Source organism: Panicum virgatum, chromosome 2K, assembly GCF_016808335.1.
Source record: "Panicum virgatum strain AP13 chromosome 2K, P.virgatum_v5, whole genome shotgun sequence".
Classification (NCBI taxonomy): domain Eukaryota; kingdom Viridiplantae; phylum Streptophyta; class Magnoliopsida; order Poales; family Poaceae; genus Panicum; species Panicum virgatum.
This window is the reverse complement of record NC_053137.1, coordinates 40,485,186-40,492,942: the sequence shown is the minus strand read 5'-3', so window position 1 is coordinate 40,492,942 and position 7,757 is coordinate 40,485,186. Positions and strand designations below refer to the sequence as shown.

At 50.6% G+C, this 7,757-nt stretch overlaps 1 long non-coding RNA gene across 1 annotated transcript; it reads left to right on the top strand.

Moving 5' to 3' along the window:
• Positions 1 to 2,461: 2,461 nt before the first annotated feature.
• LOC120696033 lies at positions 2,462 to 4,068 on the top strand. The gene is made up of 2 exons (XR_005683994.1): positions 2,462 to 3,412; positions 3,742 to 4,068. It is a non-coding gene; the product is annotated as an uncharacterized LOC120696033 (long non-coding RNA).
• The last annotated feature ends 3,689 nt before the right edge of the window (positions 4,069 to 7,757 follow it).

Below are 7,757 nucleotides of genomic sequence, written 5' to 3'. Positions count from 1 at the left end.
AGCCGGCGGCGGAGGGGCCGTCACCGGGCGCGCACGGTCCAATGGCGGAGGGCGCCTGAAGGCCGAGGGCGCCGCCGCCCAAGCCCCATAGGCCGTGCGCGGGCGTGAGTGCGGGCCGCTGCCGCTGATGGCCCCGTTGGCCACAGGCGCCACCGCCGCCATGAGCACGGGCGCGCTGGCTACCAGCTGTTGAGCCCTCAGCCGTGCAAGCTGCTCGTCCCTTGAAGCATCCTGAAGGAGATAAGGGAGAGAAAGTTTGGAAAATTATGGAGTTTCGACTGGGAAGGAGCCAGCGCGATGGAGCATGGTAGCGTCAAGAGGAAATAAACGGGAGGGGGTGAAAAAGGAGGAGAAGATGGTAGAAGGTTGGAGGAGGAGGAAGATGTGGAGCAGGTGGAGTCTTTTACATGTATACCATTACAAAAGTTGGTCTAGACGTCCATACCACTAAAAAGTTCAGAGACACCTCTGTACCATCGCGTTTTTTCGTCTTGACCTCTATACCATTTTGGATGGAAGGAATGTTAACGGAGGGTAAATGAGCCGCAAAAAGTCCATAATGCCCTTGGGTGCACAAAAATTGCTTTGCCCTCAATGCCATTATGTTTTGCTTCCAAAGTTTGAAAGTTTGAGTACACGTCGGCGGCTTGTACCCGTCGGCAGTCGGGAGCGCCTCCAGTCCTCCACGACCTCGATCTGCTTGTACGGGCCTGCGAGGCCCCCACACCCGCATCTCCCCCCTCGAGGCCCACGGCAAAGTACACCGTGCTGGGCTGCAGCACGAGGCACCGCCACGTGTCCTCCGTCTCCTCCAACTTCTTGCCGCACTCGTCCAACACGCGCACCACGAACCCCTCGCCGCTCGCCACCGCCACGAGGCGGAGCAGCTCCACCTGCATCAGCTCGCCGCGGGGGAACTCCACCAGGAAGTTGCGCTCCATGTACGTGCTCGGCCGCCGCGTCACGGAGGGAATGATCTCAGGGGACGCCGACCCTAGCTCGTGGAGCTCCGGGAACACGTACATCATCTGTACTGGGTGTTGGCGTAGAGCTGGCCCCGGTGGACCACCACGTCGACCACGGCGGGGATGCTGGCCGTCGCCAGGATGCGCCGTGGCCCAAAGGTTGTGGTGGTGCAGCTGCCGGTAGATGGCGAGCACCATGACCCTGCTGCCCGGGGTGGGCATCGGGACGGCCTTCTAGATCAGGGCATCCACGGAGCTGCCGTCGTGGTGGTGGACCTGGAGGCCGCGCTCGCCCCTGCCGAGCAGCGCCCCGGCACGCCGATGGCGCGTGGCGCCCGGCGCTCCCTCCACGCGTGGCCGGTGGGGGGGGGGGTGCGCAGAGGCCCGGCGCAGATCAAGAGGGGCGACGCCGTTTGATGCGGTGGGCAGGCGGCGGCGTACGGTTCCAGATGGGGCGGCGGAGGCGTCGGGCTGGGAAGGGGGGGGGGGGGGGGCGGCGGCCTGTGTGGTCTGCTAGATGTGGTGCTCGTGACAATGGGGAGATTGAGGATAGGGTTTGATGGAAGGGCAAAACGGTCAAGTTACTAGGTTAGGCCCACATGTCATAGCTCCAAATCTGTTAACTCCTAACGGATAGTGGATGGAATGGTACAGAGGTCAAAACGAAAAAACGCAATGGTACAGAGGTGTTTCCGAACTTTTTAGTGATATGGACGTCTAGACCAACTTTTGTAATGGTATACATGTAAAAGACTCGAGCAGGTGATGCCAGGTATGCGTCCGGAGGAGGCGGACGCTCGGAGCCCAACATTATTGTAAAAAACTCGCATTTGGTGAGTCTGGCCGCCAGAGCCTGCGTGCGTGGTAGTTTTGAGTCACTAGCCATGCAAAAAATTTGCATTCTCTTTACCGCCTGAAAGTTGAAACTACAACAGTCGGCACCAGGCCCACTCTTGACCGCCCCCTCGGTCCCCTTGATTTGTCGCTCGGTGACCTCGCCGGTTGGTGGACCATTGTCCATCTGGTAACCTCACTGGTAGGTGGAGCAGGGACCCATCCCGTTTTTAGGCTGTAAACAGTGGTATACTCTAAAGGCTACTGCAGTACCGATTTGGAGTAAAATGAGCTGCAGCGGCATACTCTAAAAGAAACACTATGCTTCAGTACCATCCCGATTCCTCCATCTATAGCGGGCTAGAGGAGCTCCTCTATTTTCCATCATGGCGCCTGGTGAGGGCCCCACCCGCCCGGCCATCACCTACCCCGGCTGCTCACCGCCTCGGCCGCCCCCACCCCGGCCGCCACCACATCCTAGCTCTTGCTGGGGCTCGGTGCCCGCGCCACTGCCTCGCTGACGGTTCGGTACCGCCCGCTGCCGTCTTGCGCCTCCACGACGTCCACGCGCATCGGCTTGCCGCTGGCGTGGGCGAGCTTGAGCAGCAGCACCTCCTCCCTGCTGCCGCCGCAGTCGCCGCCGCCCTCGATGTCCATCACACCCATGGCGGCAGCTCTGATCCTGTGTCGCAGCCGCCGCCCATGCTGTTCCTCTATGGAACGTGGTGCAACAGTGGCGTGATGCTGCGCAGGCGCTTGTGCATGGTGAGGAGGTTGCTGACCAGCTGCGAGAGCTACGCCACGGCAGCCTCGACATGGCTTATCGGGTGTCCTGGTTGCCTAGCGCCGCGCCGAGTGATGCGTGGAGGTCGTCCTCCGAGAGCCGCGCCGCCGGTCGATGCCCACCGGGAGCCGCATCGCCGTAGATTGAGGCGAGGAGCGTGGGCAGCGGAGAAGAAGCAGGGGAGGAGAGAGAGACGTGGGGAGAGGGAGTGAATAGGATGGGACATAAGGTTGGGATGGATCCCACTCGTCAGTGACTATAGGAGTGGGTAAAATAGATTTGAGTAGAAAATATAGATAGACTGGTATATAGAGGATGAGATATAGAGTATGATGAGTGCGGATAGCCTTAGTTTCTTTTAGTTTTAGTTCTGTAGTGGCATCGGTGAGGTGGTGGTGACGGTGAGGTTGTGGAGCAAGGTCTCTCCGGTTTTTTCTCTACCTTGACAACGTTTGATGCTGTGCCCAGGAAGGGTTAGTGAGCATTGGTTCTGCTAATCTGAAGGTTCTTTTCAGATTCTTGCAGTTGGTATGTCAATCGGGAGATGCAGTTGACTATCTTTTGTTGCATCAACTTCAACCTCTTTCTTCGATTTGTTATGCGACAAGATCCAGTTTCTTGAACCCTCTGTTTTGGGGTGTTCGCCTAGCTGATGTTCTTTCAGTAGTTGCTAGATCTTATTGTTGGCAGCGTGTAGTTTTTGCGGTCTTTAAAGTCTTATGCGGAGATGGCGTTTGCAGGTGTCCCTTTCCCTTGTTGACTTTCCAATGCTTTTTTCAAGCACCAGTGGACGGAACAATCGAATGAATAATACGAAGAACTTTACAATGTAATTTTATTTTCTCTATATCGTTTTGTGTCAAGTTATCACTTTATATCACCAATTGTTTTTCTTAATATGCATTGGATATGAGATACCTTTCTGGTATTTTTTTTAAAAAAGAGATCAACGGGGATAGTCTAATATTAGTATGGAAGAAAATTTCCAACTGCTTTAGGAACATTTGACACGTAAACTTTGAAGTGGAAAAAAAAATGTTTGCCTATGCTGATACGTTAAGAAAGGCTATTTATTGATGCATCTTCATACCCTACAATTTATTCTTAATCGTACTAACAACACTCTTGTACATGTTTCCTTCTTGCAAAAATATGAAGCCATGTGGGGAGTCAAATATGGCCTCCATTATTGTCAAAGCCCTATATGTAGCTTCTAGCTTGAATGGTGAGTTATGCAGTTGTGGAGCACTTATCATTTTGCTAAGAATCAAGTGCTCTTTAAAAGTCTACTTGTGTGCTGTACTGAACCCGTCTAGCCTTCAGTTATGTGAAGGCTATCGCCAATGAACACCTCCTTTATGCTGTAACCACTAATATGCTTACTTCTTCCCTAATTAGCTGCAGCTTTAAGATGCCTACGGCAATGACATGTTTACTGTATGAACCAATATTGTTAACATGAGCCCATCAAAATCTTTATTTGTCTCTGATATTTGTACAACGTTCTCCACTTTTCTTACTGAAAATGTTAAGAACTTTCGCTTGAGTACTAATCATCATTCCTGTGCTTCAACATTCTTACAGCGTATTTGCTTAACTTTCTTTCCAAAGCCAGCTCAAAGAACCAGCGTTTCATACAAAAAATGAAATCCCATTTACTCCCACCACATAGCCAAAATTCCGAATGTATTAAAACAATAAGTGAATTCAGATGATTAATCGCGCTAGTCATGCACTAGTGTACTTGTAGAACACCACCCTGCATCGGTCCCTTCCAATAATCCAATGCAAACACAAAATCAGAGGCAGAAGTAGATAGGCATCGCATATTCGCAGCTTGATTTCAGTACACAAGCTAAAAGACACGAGCACTAGTGTTTGACGGCTGATGGCAATTGAGAGTAGCTATATATAGCTAGGTACGGGGGTGAGGCTAAATGCGTAATATCCATCGGCGGTCTAGCTCGCTCGCAGAGACAAGAGAGGCACCTTAATTAATTTTACATCATCTAGTCGAACTGGCAGTGGAGGCGCATGCGCAGTAGCACACACTTTTAGTTTCAGCGAAACAAAGTAAATGGGTTCCTAGTGAAACAAACGAAAGTTGCAGCATAGTGAGGGACCAAAACTGGCGGCCAGAGAGGGTGAATGGGAGCCGATCAAAATTTCTCTCGAAATTAATCATTCGGCCTATATCCCAAAATTCACCACAAGCCCACAACCTAGGGTATGAGAGAATAGCTATGTACTAGCTATCTCACAGCAGCACACCCTAGGAAACTTCGCGGAAGCAAAACGGGAAAAACTCCTCAAACAACAGCACTGCTGAGTCAGACCGGTCTGACCGCTAGCTCAGACCGGTCAGACCGGTTGGAGCTGGAATTTGAATTTCCAGACCGGTCAGACCGGTCGCTCCCAGACAGCCCACAATCAAAGCTTCAAAAGGCAAATCTCGAGCAAACAAAGTCCAAATCCAACGAAACTTGGAGGATACCTTCACACCTGTCCCGTGAACATATCCCCAAGAGATCTCACCCAAAAGATTAAAGAATCTCGAGAATTCGGGGAAAGATCAAAGTGGATTGGGGTTTTCTCAAGAACACAAAACCTCCAATTCGTGTGAACTCGCGATTCCAGAGGGTTTGGCACTAGGCTAGGTGCATAGGAATCATCACAAAGAGTTCGGCAAAACACGAATCCATGGTCTTGATTCCTCTAAACACGAAACATCTCAAGAGAGGAGAAATCAAGTCCAAAACACAAAAGAGGAAGGGGAGGACGAATACTCAGTGCACAAAGGTGAATCTCAACAAGATTTCATTCATAAATTCCAGAGGAATTCACCTATACAAAGCTAGAGCCATCCGCCCATCATCCTACCCACTAAAATTGAGAGATTAGCTAAAACCTAACCCTCTTTTGCGTTGGAGTCCTTGGCCCTAACCTGGAGCAGGGGCAGGGAAAAGGAAAAACGAAGAGAATACAAAAGACTTAAGAGACTCACCCAGCCACGGGCTGGTAGGGGTATTTATACCCAGCTGCTGCGGCCAGACCGGTCTAAGGGCCCGATCAGACCGGTCGGGTCTGCAGCAGCCCGCTGTACAGACTCAATCGACGGCGGAGTTTCTTTCTTCGACTCGAAGTCTTTGCTGCGATGCCGCCATGTCGACGAAGTTCCGGTCCGCAGTTTTGGAGGGTCCGCGAAACCCGGGTAGGTGGCCGGTTTTGAGAAAACCGTCAAAACTTCACTCGCGGGAAGATTACCGCCTCCACGCCGTGGCCCTAGACACCGTTCCTGCCTCGGCCTTCTGACGGCCCTAGACGCCGCCCGACGCCCGTCACCTCCTCGCCCGCAGCGAGGCCTTAGACGCCGTCGACGCCCGTGGCCTTCGTCAGTCCCGAGACCGACGCCTGTCCCTCCATGACTTGGCGTCTTCATCCGCCGTCCGCCTCCTTGGTTTTGTGGCGCAAACCAAGAAACCCGCCTTCCGTCGCCGCTTGCGCCCTCGATCCAGGAGTGGACGCCACAGCTGCCGCCCGGCCTGAGCTCCTCCACGGCAACTCTCCGTCGACGCTCGACGCCCGTGTACCTGCAATCCAAAGACCAAGCGCACGATCACACCGCACGGTTGACAATTCACTCATCACAGGCAGGATAGAGCACTCAAGATTCCTCAATCTCCCCCTTGATGAGTGCATTGTCAACACACCACCTGAGAACAGAGAACAGAGAAGTGATAAAATACAAACAAGAAAGTGAAGAACTCAAGCAAGTGACAAAAAGCTCAGAAAGCCAAGAATAGTCACTTACTCAAGCACAGATCGATTCCCTAAGACAAGGGCAACGGCTCGACGCAATCGATCAAAAGCCAAAACATGACTCCTCAAAGACAGAGGTAACGCTCGACGCAGTCATGCAAGAAGCAGAGGGAAAACGAGGAAACCAGGAGCCAGAAACAAAGCAGACACTCCCAAACCAAAGCTTTTCCCTCTCACAAGTGCAACTCTCCCAAAATGATGCACTCTCAAAGCCCTGTGCACAACAAGTTTTTCAAAAAAAAATCAAACAAGTCTCCCTCTTGTTCGATCACTTCTCCCAAAAATTCTCCCCCTTGTTGGCACATGCACACATTATGCTCCCTCTGAAACTGAGACTCCCCCTGAACAGATGCTATGCAATGAATGCAATGCAGGAGGTGTAAGTGAAAGCATTCAGGGATACAAAGATATGAGCAACATCTAGTCACAAGCACGTGTGCATCCATAAACTAGACCTGCATCTAGCTCAACAGGGTATATCAAATCAGTCTAGAGCTAGGCAAGTTCAGTTTAGGAGAAATAAAAGCATCACCCATGATCTAGCATTAACAAGTAGGGAATGGAAAGCAGTGCTAATCATACTCATACAGGTGAGCCAAACCAGCCAAAAGCATGTTGCAAAACATTCATTTTTCAATCAAATTATATCAATCAATTCTTAATGCCAGGGTTTGAAAACTTGTCATGTTTTACTTAGCAACGAGGCCAAGCCTATGCCAAAGACAATTAGAAGATTAAGGCACTCGTTTTAGTCATGCACAGCCTTGCCTGGGTTCTCACAAGTGCAACCGTCCGGAAAGCTCGATCAGTGCGACAAGCAATCCCACCTGGATCTTTTCAATCCATTTTAATAACAGTTAAAGCAATTTTAACAAATTTAGATCATTTCAAGTAGAATTGCTGAACGAAAGGCTACACTAGCATGAATAAGATAGCAAAGTATATCAACACGCCTTAACATGCTAGTAGCCAAGACAGGGTGATCATGTTTTCAGATTTTCAAATCAAAATAGCTTAACTCAGATGATGTCATATACATAGTGGAGCAAGCTATACATGATCAAATTTATCAACTCACACTAGCAGGCACTAGAAGATCATAACAATGTATACAAGAATGCTAGTGCAAGGGAGACAATGCAAAATGCAAACATGTACAATGCATATGCACAATGCAACTATCAAACCTAAAAAAAAGAAGAGCAAACAAGACCTACGAAGCTAACCAAAGAAAAGTCAGCGATCGAAAGGGGTAACAAACTCCAAGCTCCCCTCGCAAGCGAGTAAAGGTGTCCTGCTCAAGTGGTTTGGTTAGGATATCTGCGGTTTGCCTCTCTGAAGGGACATGGTTCAAG